Raw genomic sequence first — 16206 nt, 5'->3', positions numbered from 1 at the left:
CTTCCTTGGATACACTCCAATGTAGCTAAGGTAGCTAAGGCCAAAGCTAGTGAGGCTATGCAAACTACATAGGTAACATAGCTACACAGCTAACCTAGCTAAAGCTAGTGCTGATGAACGTGGCTTTGTTAGCTTATGCTACATTTGCAGCAACAAGATCCGTTTTAGAAGTAGTTAGTGGCTCGCTTAGCTTACTCAGCTTTAGTTAAAGCTAACATTGCTACATTGGCTCACGTAGTAACATTAACAACCAAGCTAGCATAGCCAGCATAGCTGAAGCAAGCCATGATTTCGTAATGTGGTGACTTCATGAATGTAACAACCAAACTTTGTTTACAATAAAGTCTATTTTTTAAGACTTGAAAACTGGAAAAGTGCAACGGCAAATTATGTCACTGCTGTCCTTAGAGAGTCTTACCGTAGTGGTCTGCGATAGGGGGCGTCTGAGATCTGCAGTCTGCAGACCCCTGCCACAATCCTGCTCAAACCCTCCACCTAAATTGTAACACAGCCGCCCACCACTAGCCCGCTGTAGATGTTCATAATGACGAATGCTTTGCAGCCTCAGTGCTCTTTACTTTAATATAAATAACTGCTAACTGTTAGCACTGATAGCATCTTTTAAACAGCACAGTTTAGCACTATTTCAACCTAGAGAATGGGGATAAAGTTGTCCAGAGGCGTTGTCAGATTATCAAATATAACCAAAGCAATAAGTCGATATTCAGCTCAGGAATGTGGATGATAACCTGCAAAAAAAAAAAACATCCGAGGTCTGCCGGTGCTACCGCTGCTAGCGACACTCTGTAAACACACTGCACTGTTATGGTGTGAAGGTTTTTTTACTGTTGCAGTTTGAAGTTGGTTTACAGAATGCTTTATTTTACCTCAGCTAAACAGAGTCACAATTTGTGGATAAGCAGATGGGAAATAAATCCCTAGGAACATCGCTATTAGAAGACAGTCAGGCGTTTGCCGACTTTGTGGAGAATCAGACCCAAAATTCTGATTATCTTGCAGTTTGCACCCAGATAAAGCGGTTCCAGCCCTACCTTTTATGCATAATTACTGCTCGACTCTGCTCCTGCAGACTATAGAGAGAGGTGTTTTATCCATGTCTGCTGCCATTTTCCCTTTGGTCACTACTAGAGGGATTTGAAAGAAGCTTTTGGTTTTTTTTTTTTTTCCGATCTGAAAAGTTGGCACTTCTATTAAAAGCACACAATTTAAGCATTTCATCTGCGCGTCTCTTTGCAGAAACCACTTCCTGCCCACAGCTGGAGTTTTTTAGTTATGAACAGATTCAGATGGGAACCTCAATACAGACTCTGAGGATTGTCTGAAGATAATAAGAAGTACCTAAAGAGATAAACAAATGCCAAAGGGTGCTTAGTAACGTGGTACACAATATCTGAGGCAAGTACTTTACAACAGCCTAAGACAAATGCTACAGAGTACCTTAAAATTGATGTGAATGACCCCTTTGAAAGTAAATGCCAATAAAACTATGATTTAATGGAGTATTTAGACTGGTCACTGACTGAGAATTTAAAATGTATTACCCACTTATAGGAACCTTTCCTGAATTCTGCACATTTTTGCCACTTTAAACGCTGATCTTATCAACCTGCAGTAGCTATTTTCTTCATATCGAATATCAAGCTGCATCACTCCAACCGAGCCCTCAACTGGCAATGTGACACCCAACAAATTCAGCTTCTCTCTGAGGACACAAAGGGGGAAATCCCTTCACATAGCCAAGACAAAGAGCAGCTTCAGAGATGGCCAGTCATCCCTATCAGACTCTGAACACTACAGGAATGTGCTGTAGAGAAGCACTCATGGGGAACGGAGAAAAAAAGTCTGGATATATGTTACCTGAGTAACTGGTCACCTGACCTCTGTGACTCAGTTTTCCCTCCTATATGTTTTCAATAACAACAGTCTTTCAACACAACAGTGCTGAGATTTTTCCACTGAACTACTGATTTTTGTCATTGTGGTCGTTCAGTGACAGTACACAATGTGTTCCTCTTTCATTTGGCTCTGATTATGCTTTAAACCTTGCTCTCTGTGTAGTTTACATCATAACCACTGTTATTAAAGCTGATGCTTTCAGGATCTTTTCTCCCTCTCTAAGAACCCAAACATTCAACAGCATTTTTGGATTGTTTCAGGCAGCCTCTCTCAGAGCCGTCTTTGCTCAAATCCTTTGTGAAAATAACTTTAGTCATCCCCACTGACCCATCTTTGTCTCCTTGTTGTATGAACACTGTAAGAGGCCAGAAGACGTCAACTGTCTGCGGCCAGCATGGCAGCCAGCCAGCACATGAGAGGGTAAAATACCTCAGCAAAGTTTTTCCATTACAACCTTAAAAGAGACAGTAATTTCAGCTTCACTGAACAATTAAGTAATGTCCCCCCAACACTGCCACATAAATATAGCCTTTGCTGCACTACAGTCTCTAATAACAGTAATTCAGCTCATACAGTTGCCTCTGGGTGCCACATAAAGGAATTTTATTTTGCCTGGAAATTAAAGAATGAAATGAGGGGTTTATCTCAACTTAAGAGCAGACTAAATCCTTAAGAGGATGACCTTTGGGGTTTAAGTTGCACTACTTGATTTTTGAAATGATTTCTATTAGGGCTTAAAGATTTTGGAAAATAATCTAACTGTGGTTTTTCTTCCCCCAATATTGCAATTGTGATTTGAAATGCGATTATTCCTTAACTTTCTAACATTCCTAATCAAGGGCTGAACAATTCCTTAGAAGTGCCTAATTCTGATGATTTTAACTCGTATTGCAAATTAGATATGAATTGTTGCATTTAATGGATTTCGTCATTCTTCTATTTAGTAAGAAAAAGGTACAAAAATGAAGTAGGTAGGATTTTTTTAGACTATTGAAAAATGGCACCTGAATGATTGCATAATGCTTTATGTCATGCATAACATAGCTGCTGCAAAAACTGGTATTTTTACACAAATTTCAAGTCAAAGAAATATTGCACATTTAACAATTTAAAAAGTTGCAGCAGGCCATATTGCAATTTAATCTAATTTTCAATTAATTGCCCAGCCCTTTTTTTAAAATCATGTTTGGTGTAAAAACTTCAGATCACAAAGCACAAAAAATGGTCATAAATTAATTGAAAAACATCAAACCGTTTAGTTAATCATTCTTTTTTTTTTTTTTTTTTTGCCTTTTAATTTAACCAGAAGACAAGACTGAGCCACATTACTGACAGGTTGACCCTCTGACTGGTCTACTCACTGACCAATCAGAGAACCCGCTCCCATAACGGTATCTCTGCTAATTTAAGAGTAACTAAAGTTATAGAGAACCTAAATGAACCATCTTGCACATCCTTTTGCAATTGCCTCAAAGTGTTTGACAATCATCCTCTAATCTGCAGAGTTTCCCAGAATGCCTTTGGACATTAGACACTTTTGCACCATGAGTGAAGTTACTGACTGAGTTCAACAAGTCCTGCCTATACTTACAGAGGATACACTAATGTTACAATATTAATGCTGGTCTGATGATGAGAGATTTCGTCTGACTGAAGTTTCTAAGGAGGGTAGGGTTTTGCCAAAGGGTCAGTTATTATGTCCCTGTTTCTGCACCATTTATTCAATTAAATAATTAATGTTTTTTCCCATTCTTTCTATACATTCCTTTCTCTTGACCCTATAACCTACCACTCTCCCACTCACTGTTTTCCTTAGTCATCAGTCCCCTCATCGTCTCTTTCTCTCGCAGTTTCTTCCTCCGTCTCTCTCCTTCTGCCTCTTTGTCTCTCTCTGCTGACACTAAACTCCAGCTCTTTCTTCTCCACGTCGAGCCCAGACAGCAGCACAATCCTTCCTTCCTCTCAGGGGATTAGAGTTCTTCCCCAATGTGCCAAGCTGGCTTGGTATTTCCCAGTATCCTCAGCCTCACCGCCCCCTCCCTCCCCTCATCCTCAGACACGGTCCAGACCTGCCACCTCAACAATTAGGCAGCCAGAGAAGCTCAGTCTCAATAGTGCTCTTACTAATGCAGAAACATTGTCCTCGGACATCCCCATGAAAGCTCGGGGAGGAGAACTCGACAGGTGTGACCAACTCGGAAAACCAGCACTTCACGATGAAACAAAAGACAGTATTAGCGTTTGTTTTTCTGGAACTATTTCTTAAACAAGTGAATCAGCGTGAGAGCTGAGGAGAAATCTAAAGGAGTCATGCTGAAGGATCCTGCAAGCAGAAAGCATCCAAACTGTACTTTAGATTCTAGTGTACAAAAAATAACAATGAAATGAATTACAGCATCATTCATCACCATAAAAAAGCATGCTGTTAAGGTAAGTGTGAGAAATAATAACCCGAAAAGCCTTCAGGCATTTTGGAGGGAGAGGGGCATTGCTTCAACAAAAATAACACTTTGAATCTCAGTATCTTAAAATGAAAAATTAGATTAAATTAAATTAAAAATATTGCCATTAACTCCATTTTTTGCATTTTACAATTTTAGGCTTATTTGTGCTCTTGTTGCATACAAAAGCAGATCATACTTGGGCAAGTGTTTTATATAAGGGTGTATAATGAAAACACGTAAATCCACTTCAGCAATGATCCAAAAACCCACTGAAAAATCCCATCAGCTCGCTGCTGAGGGAACCCCTGCAATGCTAACTTTTGGGGTTTGCCTACAAAATTAAGTCATAAACATAAAGGCCAAAATTTAACTCTCAGCCACAAAGAAGCCAAATTGAAAAGTTGAGTTCTCTCTAACTTGGCACAGCACCGTGGCGCACAAGCTTGTGCAAATATCCAAAATATAAGAAGGGCTCTCTCCAGATGGACGGACCCAGTGCTGTCATCTTATTGTGCAAGGAGTGAGAGAGCATGGAACAACACTTGCATCAGGCTCACTGTGCAAGATTTGAGTGTGAGACATTTTGCATCATATTATAACCTTGCAAAGCAGATGGATACGCCCGTTTCCGTGTTTCTCACTGGTGAATCCATCTTGCAAAGCTCCCGTCTGAACCGTTTGGGCCCGGTTAGAAAGTGACTGGACCAATCAGCGACAAGGGGCAGTACGTTCAGGCGCGGGGGAGTTGTGACGTAAACAAGCAGCAACAAGAAGCTGGTGCAGTTATGGCGAAAGAGCTTGGCGTGGTTGCTGCTAAAGCGCCAGTTTTATCAGAACTTGACGACATTTCTTCATTAAAAGAAGAACAAAGAACAGCAGTGAGTTGTTTTCTAAAACGACAAAAGTCGTGTACTGACATGTCTACAGTTGCCATGGTTCACGTTATTCCTCAGTAGCTGCGCATGCACACTTCGGTTGCGGCTACGTCACGTGTTTTGTTGCTCTGACTGGCCCGTAAACATGTGACAGACAGTACGTTCATCCAATCACATTCCAAGTTTATTTCAATCCTCTGCCCTTTCCCAAATGCTTAGCATTGAAGGTTTTCCAGATCTGGTGTGTCAGGTTAAATCATATTATGCATTTGAAAAATAATGGCCTCAGTGTGCAAAGATCTTTAAACTCAGATTTATGATGAGCAATGGAAACGTGGAAAAATCCTTTATATGTGATAAAATGTTCGCATTTGTATGACTTTTATAGCTGGTTTGTGCAAACACATGCATGCAAAAGACTTTTGCTAATTGTACAAATCTGGTTCTTCTTTTGTTCAATTGCACGTCTAGCAACCTTTACTGTGATGCACAAACATGTAAGTTAGGCTTTAAAAGTCTGTTTTTAACAATCTTATTATTATCCCAGACTATTACAGCCTTATGTGATCATGAAAGAGCACCTAATGTTCATCTGCTGCCCTTAAAATTGCCGCTTTACTTGTCTTAGACTTTCATTCCGGTTATTTCCCCACATCTAGAAGGTGCTGGCTCAGGTTCTGCCCTGTGCAGGCTTGTAAAGCTTTCCCAAAGAAACTGTGGAAACTATTTCTATAAGGATCTGGCTTTGTGCAAGAAGGGATTGTCGTGTTGAAACAGGAAAAGGGCAAACACAAAGTGTTGACACTGTACGCTGTCAAATTAAGATTTCCCCTCATTGAAGCACTGACAAGCAGCTGCAGACCGCACAAAGCATGCCAGAACTTCAGCCTCTGTCTGCTAATCTGTGACGTCCTGACACTTAAAGACATCTGAAATAACTAACAGAGCATTTAGAACAGCTGGTAACCGAAAGCCATGGCAACCTGCATTCCTTTACATGGGAGTAATCAGAGAGGGGATGACGGGAGGGAGAGAAGGAGTGAGATTAGATGGAGAAACACGCTCTTTTTTCTGTCAGGCTTGGTTGGAATCCCCTCAAAAGACACTTTCCCTTCCCTCTTTTCCCCTCTTTCAATGTTATTTTCATTTGTCTACATTTATGCAACTTTGCACAAAGATAAACCCTGCAGAAATCTGTGGACAAAGCTGGAAGATCTCCAAAGGTGGATGAGCCTACTTAACTAATCCTAAACTGGGAAACTGTGGTGCAATGACACCCGATTACCATGCAAGAAATGTATATGCATCCTGAAATTAAGCTTTACATTGCTTTTAAGCGATATATCCACTATTTGACACAATACCGATTGTCTGACTGCAGAAAACAAGCCCTGAGGTTCAGAAAAAGCATAAACTTTCAAAACCAGCCCAAGTCTGCATTCGTCTCCCTCCTCCCCCAATTCTTTAACCTCACAGATCCCCCCTCCTTCCCTCTACCTCCCCCCTCCCTCTCCTCATGCTGCCGATGTGGCACACAATACCTCCACAGAGAATGACTCCTCATAATCACAGCTTGTTTACCTGCAGGGAGTGATTTTCCTCGCAGCTGTTTGGGCGGTAATAACAGGAGATTGTTTGCTGAGGTTTGAGGCCACAAAGGCTGCCTTTTAAACCAGACGTCAGTCATTTCAAAGGGGATTTAAGTGCGTTTAAATTGTTCAAAATGTGGTTGGAAAATTGAGGAATAACCTCAGGCAGCTATGCAGGCAGTTGCTGGAGAATCTGTTGCAGGTAATTAAGAGTGAGATTTACAAACCTGGATTGGATTTTTTAGATTGTAGCAGGTAAATTGTGTGAGACAAAGTCTAAGGAGAACAGAATTTCTGCTTAGTTTTTTTTTAGACAAACTGACAGGGAAATAAACTGCTCTTTTTGTTTGATTTATTGCCTGTTTAAAAGTGGAGGAATCTGTGTTAGACTTCTTCAAACTTGTCCGTAAGTCTCTCCAACTTTAGATCCTCTCTCCTCTTATTCCTACAGAGTAAACATGAAGTTCTGTGGATTCTTGAAGGAGTCAGTTAAACATCCTTCACAGAATGAATTGCAGGAAGAATGCACAGCTTTTGTGCAGAGTGAGAGGTCTTACCTTCAGCTTTGCAGAGCAGGGACCAGAGGAGAAATCAGCAGTGTGCGGGGCTGGGACGATCTAACAGCCTCACCAGTTTTCACAGAAGACATTTCCAGTGGGACGTCCCATTTCGGACACAGTACAGCCCCCACTCCCCTCGCCCAGACCTCCCATTCGCCCCCCTCCCCATCCCTGCCTTCACTCTTCCTGCCCTGGTGGGTGGAGCTTTTAAACACTGATTCTGCAAAACATCTCCAGACTCCACTGATAGCCAGAGACATTTATCCTCTGATAACACAAGAGTTTTGGGTGGAAAAGAGGCCTTTTCTAGTAGTTTCTTCACTTTCTGCTTGATGTAGAGCTGCAAATGTTATATCTGCTTTAACTTTTTTCTTGATAACCATACACAACTATTACATTTATTTAAACCACTGTAGTGGAGTAGTTTTTGTGTAATTCTACTTTCTACTTGGAAGTTTTCAGATTCAGTAATTTTACTTGTATGTAGTCATATCTGGGGACAGCACTGTACTCCACTACATTTTTAAAGGCAACAATAACTGAGTGAAAAATTAAGTACTAACAGCCAAAATGAGGAGGCATGAAAGATGAAAACTGGCCAGTTGTTTGGATTCAACTCCACATAGCGAGAGAATGATCCCACTAAACAGCTGTTGCATTTTATTTAGGGTTAAATCCCACCTTACAGTAACCATCCTGGTTTGGAATTCATATTTTACTGAAAACTGTGACATTGGGACTGTGCATCTCCTGGGCCAAAAAAAGGATCCAGGGATTTGGGGATACCTTGGATGCTGCTGTTGAATCTGTGAATGGTGAGAGAGTGGAGGCTGTAGAGAAGTTCAACCTACCTTGGCAGAGTGATTCATCGATCTGCTGACTGCAAGACTGAGATAGGCTTGGACTCGCTCATGGACCGATGGGTTTGCTGGGCAGGGAGGTATGGCACTCCCAGAATCTGAGCATGCAGACAGAAGTCTATACTCCTGTGAGGCCTGGATGTTGGCTGATAGCCAGAGACACTGGCTTGACTCCTTTGTGACAACTTCTCTTCGTTGATTTTTTTGGGTATCACTGGCAAATCCGTAAATGTAATGCCAAAGTTCTGCAGGAGAGTGATGATGGGAACAGCAGCTGCACTTTAACATGCACCTTGTTTTCCCATGCCTGTTTCAACTGGTGTTTCTACTCGGTGCCCAGGACCTGCTGGCTGGACCAGATGTCAGGGGAGGTTGCATGCATTGTGGAGGGGTCAGCTGGGAAGATACCCAAACAAATGGAGCATGGGGCTGGCACAGGCTTGAACAATGGCCATCAGGAGGCCAGGGCAATACAGAGTTGACTCAGAGAAGAGCCAAACTGGCATATGCTCCCATACCTGACCTGACCTAAGTACATTTGAACCAAAGTAATTGCACTGTTGCTTGAGTACGATAGTCATGTACTTCACCTAATTCTAACCATAGAGCAATGGCAGTCGGAAAAGGGTGGAATGCTCGCTCCAGGTTGGGAATGAGATCCTGCCCCAAGTGGAGGAGTTCAAGTATCTTGGGGTCTTGTTCACAAGTGAGGGAAGAATGAAGCGGGAGATCAACAGGCAGTTTGGTGTGGCATCAGCAGTGATGAGGTCTCTCCTACCCTCACCTATGGTCATGAGCTGTGGGTAGTGACCGAAAAAACAAGACCACGGATACTGGCGGCAGAAATGAGTTTCCTCCGCAAGGTGTCTGGGCTATCCCTTAGAGTTAGGGTGAGTGGCTTAGCCATTCAGGAGGGGCTCAGAGTATAGCTGCTGCTCCTCCGCATCGAGATGTTTTGGGCAGGTTCCACCGGGAGGAGGCCCCAAGGAAGACCCAGGACAGGCTGGAGAGACTATGTCTCGCGGCTGGCCTGGGAACACCTTGGGATCTCCTGGTAAGAGTTGGATGAAGTGGGGAGGGGAGAGGGAAGTCTGGGCTCCCCTGCTTAGGCTGCAGCCCCAGCGACTCGACCTCGCATAAGTGGAAGAAGATGGATGGACGGACGGAGAGTAATAGTTCCCAACCTGGGGGCGTGAGGCTTTGTCTGCTCTGAGGCTGCCACAATTAGATTTGCAAATTTTGGCTAAAACCATGATAAAGTAGTTTTTAAGTAGTTTGTACGAAGGCCTTTTAAAAAGAAAAGCATTCATAGGCCTTTTTAGGGTTTTATCAGTGAAACAGTTAAAAGCTATGTTGATTTTTGATGGCAGTGTCACTTTTTCTGCCACAGATCATCGTTTTTTAACACACAGGAAATAACTTCTGCCACCAGGGGGCTCTCAGTCAAAACAATAACAAAAGATGAATAGAGATGCGCTAGCTCGTACCACCTATCTGTTAACATTGAAAATAGACCTTAAATTAAACCGCCATTCTTTGTCTTGTAAGTAACTTTTTGTTTTGCTTATTCGTATTACTGCCTCTGTTTGATAGCGTCTTTCTTTTTTGTGTGTGTGTAAAGTACTTACATTTTTTTGTTAAAGTTACTTGTAGTGTAGAAAGTTTAGGAGGAGTCTCAAATAATGATTATTCTCCAGGCCTGTCACATGTTGTTAATTATGGTGCATAACTGGACTTAGTTAGTCACAGAGGACTTCTGTGTTGGGTGTTATTGATTTGGTCTGAGGAAACAGATGTTGGCTCCGTCCATGAACATCAGGATAATAACGGCAGGCTTCCTCAGGGGTTCAGTGAAGTCACTCGCCAGAAGAATTAACTCATTACACGTGCACGGATAAATATCAGTCTTTTTCTGTTAGATCCACTCGTGCCAACTGGGACATAAATGAAGTTACATTTATGAGGTTTTTACTTAGCAGGCAGGAAAGGCTGATGTTATTAGAGGTTGTAAACAGTCAGATACTGAATGATTTCTCAGACAGTTGGCAGATGAGACACATGAGCAGAGATAAGCCATGTGATCACAGTGAATTCCTAAGTGTCTGTGAGCTAATAGAATAAAAGCATTAATCACAGAAGAGAGTGGGCATGGCTCTAATATAAGGAGACGCTGACTCGTCTTTGATGTTGACCTTTGACCCTAAGACTCCCCCTCTGTTACTCTTCTATTTTTCACTTTGACCTCCTCACGGAGGTTAAAGGTTCACATTCAGGACAGTTGCATGGTTTCCTGTTTTAAACTCCATTTCATTTGATATGACAAAACCACCATCCATCCAACTGGACCAGCACAGGAAGTGAAGAAAAATTCTCAAGCTGGAGCTGTCAGGCAATCTTTTCCAAACAGTTGGATTGGCCGCTGAATTTGGATAGTTAATTGTGATTAATCATGTTTTTGATCAACCTGTTAAGGTAAACAACAGCGCTAGAGCTCGGCTCAGAACTTACCCTTTACTGTCGAGTGCGACGGTTGATTTTGAATTGAATTGTCTAATAAGGTAATCAATGACAGACCTGCCCACAGACTTTTGTCCTCAGTTGGGTTTTATTGATCGTATTAATGCATGTGTGTTGGACCATTAGCACTGGTGCTAGCATCCTACCTAACAGTTACTTTATTTTGGAGCTAAAAAGTTAATGCATCCAAATGTTATTGGGTTCTGATGTTATTGGGTTCTGTTCTTTTCTGCCCATTTTTGCAACTTTTCATCAGTTTTGCCCATCTTCGACTGACCGCTGAGGTCAGCCCTACACATGGGTCTGTATGTGACTGCCTGCCTGACAGGGTGAGTAAGTGACTATACTTTCTGAGCCATACAAAGTTGCGTCAACATAGGTGTAGCAACACCAAATGGCGGTTCGTGGAGCATAGTGGACCTCTGACGCCATGCTCTGTCTATAGCGCTGTGGATACCTTGTTTGGGGGAGTAGGTGGAGCTACACCTCTCTGTTGTCCTCACCTACATTTGCAGCATGGACCGCAGTTCACACGGCTGTGGATTTGCAGCTTTCAACATGGATCAGAGTTGTGATCAGCCATATACTACATATAGCTTTTAGGCTCGTCTTGTGGTGTCTTTTTACTCTTTTTTTTGTGACACTAAACCAATTTTTGCCACCTTTTAACCCCTTTTCATCCCATTTTTGCCACCTCAAACCCATTTTTGACTCTATTACCCATTATTTCCACTCTATCATTTAATTTAACCACCGTTACTGCCCAATCCTGACCCATCATAGCCATTTTTACCACTTTAAAACCCTTCCCACAACCTTTTGGCCTGTTATTTTTCCAATTTTAACCAGATTTTACTATTTGTTATGCTGATTTTGCCACTTCTGACCAATTTTGGCCACTTGTAACCCCTTTTCACTATTATTTATTTCTGCTGAATTTTGCCACTTCTGACTATTTTTGCCCGTTATCCCATTTTGTCACTTTTAACTGTTTTGATTCTGTTTGAAGAAAAGGGTTCGTAATTTTTTTGGGAGGCTTCATACTACGGCACTAACACATAAAAGAAGCTTTGTTGATTTGATAAGAGTGATTATTCAGGTAAAAATATGATTACTGATCTTGTTAAATTGGAAACAGAGAAAACTCCCAACCTATGCAGCTTTATTAAATGATGTAATGCAATACTTACAGTTAGAAAAAATACTCATTAAGAGAGAAGGAACACATATTTTACTCTATACAGCAACCTTTTATGGAGTATTTTAACAAGACAAATCCATGAAGAAGAGAAAGAGTGAATGAAATGATGTAACATGACACTCAATTATATTTTATTTCATTTATTTATGTATTTATTTATTTTTAGGGATTTTTTTCCAGAATAGTAGAATGTGTGGTGGTTTTCGGTGTTGGGTTTTATTTTGGTTTTATTTTGTTAACTTCCGTTTCCGGTGTACAAAGTAATTATGGGTAACTTCACTGTACTCTCTCTGAGACTTCCCTCTGCACGCGGGCTCTGAGGTTGATTGGATGCACCTGACGCTACTCGGCTATCAGCGGGTCTACAAAGCGGCTGTCCAGATTCACCTCAGTGCCAGAGTGTCCAAAGCCTTTCGCCAGTGGTATCCAGCTCCCTTACTAGTAAGTGTTCTCTTGAGCAATTCTGAGTAATTTTTTGTCTTTTGTGATTCACGAGACTAACCTGTGTTTCTCCTTTTTTCCAGTGCCTCACTCCCTGCCTCACACCAGCCCAACCACTCTCACTCTCACTCTCGAGCCCCCCTTCACTTACCTGGACTCCTGGACCCCCCCGCACTATTCAACACTGTGTTCAATAAAACCTTTAAGACTTCGTCCTGCCTGGTCTGCCTGCTGGGTCCAAAAAATCCACATCCACCACAGAATGTGTGAAACCATAATTTGTATATCATTTTCTGTATTGTTTTGAAAACAAAACCTCAATAAAAAGAAGTTTTAGTAGAAGTTTTGCTGGTCCCCCAAAGCGTTCCCCTTTATTCCCCGTCTTGAGCGGCCTTGATCACAGAGCCATAAATTGGCACAGTTTCTGACAGATATGTCAGACTACACGGTGCTACCGGACCAGTCCTCGCGACCAAAAATGATTCTGTTATTTCAGTCTGGTTGTTGTCAGAGCTTGGCAAACTTCTCTTTGTCATAGTCCTGTCTGACAGCACCAACTTCATCTCTCTTGTTTGCTTGTTTACATTTGTTGACTGCTGTGCACTCTTGTGCTCTCACTGGTCGATGCCACTGACATCACAGAGCAAACTGAATGAAGGACATGTTGGAAACATGTTGGATCTTCATTCTGGAGGACGTGAGTGTCTCAGACGTGTCCTTGATGGTAGGTCACTATGACAGTACACAATGTAAACAACAGATTTTCTGGGCAAATGGGTCCCGGACCCCTACAACGGTTGAGTCGGGCCATAACTATGCTAAAATCTAGGCTGCATCAACCTTAAAAGATTTCTCATAAAACTGTTCTTCAGTATCTTTACTCTCACAGAGCTTCCTGAGGGAACATGGGGGATTGCTCATCCAGCCTGGATGTGTTTTGTGGACTTGGAGAAGGCTTACGATCGTGTCCCTCAGGGGTCGTGGGGGGTATTGTGTTGCAGTGAGCCATCAGGTTGTGCATTCTCACAGTCAGACTCATTCTCGGTGCATGTTGGCCTCTGCTGGGGCAGCCCCTGTGTGTGATTCTGGTTGTGATTTTCATGGACAAGATCTCGATGCACATTCAGGTGGAAGGAGTGTTTCTAGTTCGAGGACTTCAGAATTGAATCTGCTTTTTGCAGATGATGTGGTTCTGTTGGCTTCTGCTGTCGGGGACTTTCAACATGCACTGGGGTGGTTTGATAAATGTGATTTTAAGATTTCAGCGCGTTTATCACTTCTGCTCGGATGCTCTAATGTTGGCAGCCACACTCAAAATAAACATCGGCAGGATAATATCATCATTTTGACTGTGCTACAATGAAGAGGTTAACATTTTGTCTAAAACTCTGCAGCTGTCTGCTTCCTCACCACCCAGCTAGAGTGGCTTTAGACTCTTAATCATGTTATTTTGTTCATGTTCACATTTATTTCATGCTTCATTAAAACAAATAAAACCTAATGACTTACAGCTAGGGCTGCATGTTTGAGTTTAATCACTTTTTTCTGGTTTATATCTTAAATATGTGTGACAGTATGATGTCTGTTAGATATGCCAAGAGAACGTCTTGTATATTTTAACTCATATTTGGTGAAATTTATCGCATACTAGTGTTTGCTTTTATGATGGGAGCGGTGAGTTCCCATTAAACTGATTTGTAGGCTCATTAACTGTGCATACTGGAAGTCCACAGTCCATGATGAATGGCATCTTGCATTTTTACACCATTACTCATTACCATGTTAAATCTCTAAAGCTTCCTGCAGTGAAAACATGTCGTCCTCTGGAGAGTTCTCTGCAAACTTTGAGCCGCTGGAACATTTTCCTCATCACAGCCAGGATTCATGATTCACTTTGCAAACACCTGCTGACCGCTGACAGACAGATGCAATCGCACTCCGATCCAGATCCACGCCTCATGTTTTTCCGTGCACACACTCACTCATGGTTTGTTCTTTTTTGCTCCTGTCTGTTCCCACAGAGCAGAGCTGATGTGAAGAACAGCTGGAAGGGAGGGAGAGAGGGAGGAAAAAGTCTGCCATGCAACGTGGCGTTTTCCAACGCCTGGAAGCCAGAGTCCAGCCGGTGATGGAGAGAAGAGGAGGAGAAAAGGGGGAGGAGGTGTTATTAAACAGTGAGACTCTAACTTTCCTCCTCCCACATCTCTTATCCTCCTTCACCCTCTCTTAGTTTGTCTCCTTTTCTGTCGTCATTCCTCCCCCCTCCTCTCTTACTCACCTCTGTCTCTCTCTCTGTATACGTGGCACTTGTCTCTCTGTATTTGAGTGAACATGTCTGATAGATGATGAGCTGTAATTATGGCTGCGTCATTATCCAGTGGCAGGTTTAACCATGTTTGGATCTGAAGGAACAGACAGCGCTGTGGTTTCACTTAAATACCCTCACTCAGTTCAAGCATTATTAGATCTTTATTCTCAAAGGGAAATGCTCCACACCAGTGATACTCAACACGTGGCTCTTTTGTGATTAGTTGTGGCTCTTTAATGTCTTAATTTTGGATATTATTCCCCAAGAAAACCTTACAAAAGGGAACCTTTTTTGCCCTTTTTCACCATTTTTGCCACTTTTCACCCATGCAAGCTACCTTTTGCCATTAAATACCACTTTTCCCTCTTATTTTTGCACATTTTGACACTTTGTTTTACAACTTTTTACCCATTTTTTGGCCACTTTTTTTTTTTGCCCTTTTCCACCATTTTCCTCCCCATTTTCACTCATTTAAGCTACATTTTGTCCGAAAATACCACTTTTTTTCTAGTTTTAGCCCATTTTTGCCACTTCTTTTTGCCACTCATCCCATTTTTGCCCTTTTCACCATTTTGTTGCCACTTTTTTTGCCCTTTTAAGCTGCCTTTTGCCATTAAGTACCTTTATTTCTTATTTCATGGCCAATTTTTCCCTCTTCTTTTTGCCACTTTTCCAATTTTTAGCCACTCTTATTCCATTTTTGCCCCTTTTCACCATTTTTGCCCATTTAAGCTACCCTTTTGCCATTAAATACCACTTGTTTCCTTTTTTTTTTTTTTGCCCATTTGTGTCACTCTTGACTGTTTTTTGCCCATTTTAGTCACTTTTCACTCTTTTTTTTTTGACACATTTTTGCCACTTTTGGACCATTTTATGCTGATCGTAACTCATTTTTTGTCACTTCTCACCTATTTTTGCTACTTTCTAACCCTTTTTCCACTTTTCCTCCCCATTTTCCCCCATTTTTGTTGCTTTTTGACCATTTCTGCCACCTTAAACTTATTGTTAATGCTACTTTTGCTGTTTTTGCCACTCTTCACCACTTAGATTGTGGCTCTTGCAAAGGTATTTTTCAACAGTTTGGCTCTTTGGTTGAGCAGGGTTGAGTAACACTGCTCTACAATAAGATACACAATGATTACCGATAATTACTTTTCGGAGCGTGATAGATGAACAATATTTTGCTTTGTTATATGGGAAAATAATGAGTGACCCTTCATCCAACTCTTCACATCAGTCAGTAGCTAAGGGTTACTTCATAGAAGTGAGGCGCCAGGGTGCAAGTAGTCACAGATGGACCATAGCAAGCCAAAGTCAAACTATGCATTGTAACCTTTAGGTATATCTGGGCACATCCTTTCCATTCTGTTTTGGAAGTCTTGAACCGATTTGTGTTCTGTTGATGCGACTGGCGTGAAACTGCACAAAAATCGGAGCACCACTCCGACGTGCTTCATTGGGGATACGCTGCAGGTCTATGTTCAGTGCCGGCGC

General features: G+C 41.9%; 1 protein-coding gene across 1 annotated transcript in view; it reads right to left on the bottom strand.

Moving 5' to 3' along the window:
* Window positions 1–7516, bottom strand: part of sparc (secreted protein, acidic, cysteine-rich (osteonectin)) — a 40859-nt gene extending 33343 nt beyond the window's left edge. Inside the window, exon 1 of the mRNA XM_041797723.1 lies at window positions 7383–7516. The gene's annotated coding sequence lies outside the window, so the exon portion shown is untranslated. The remainder of the gene's footprint in view (window positions 1–7382) is intronic.
* Between the last annotated feature and the right edge of the window lie 8690 nt (window positions 7517–16206).

The sequence above is a fragment of the Cheilinus undulatus genome, linkage group 10, assembly GCF_018320785.1.
Source record: "Cheilinus undulatus linkage group 10, ASM1832078v1, whole genome shotgun sequence".
NCBI lineage: Eukaryota > Metazoa > Chordata > Actinopteri > Labriformes > Labridae > Cheilinus > Cheilinus undulatus.
The sequence above is the reverse complement of the archived record's forward strand: the minus strand, read 5'-3'. Positions and strand labels throughout refer to the sequence as shown.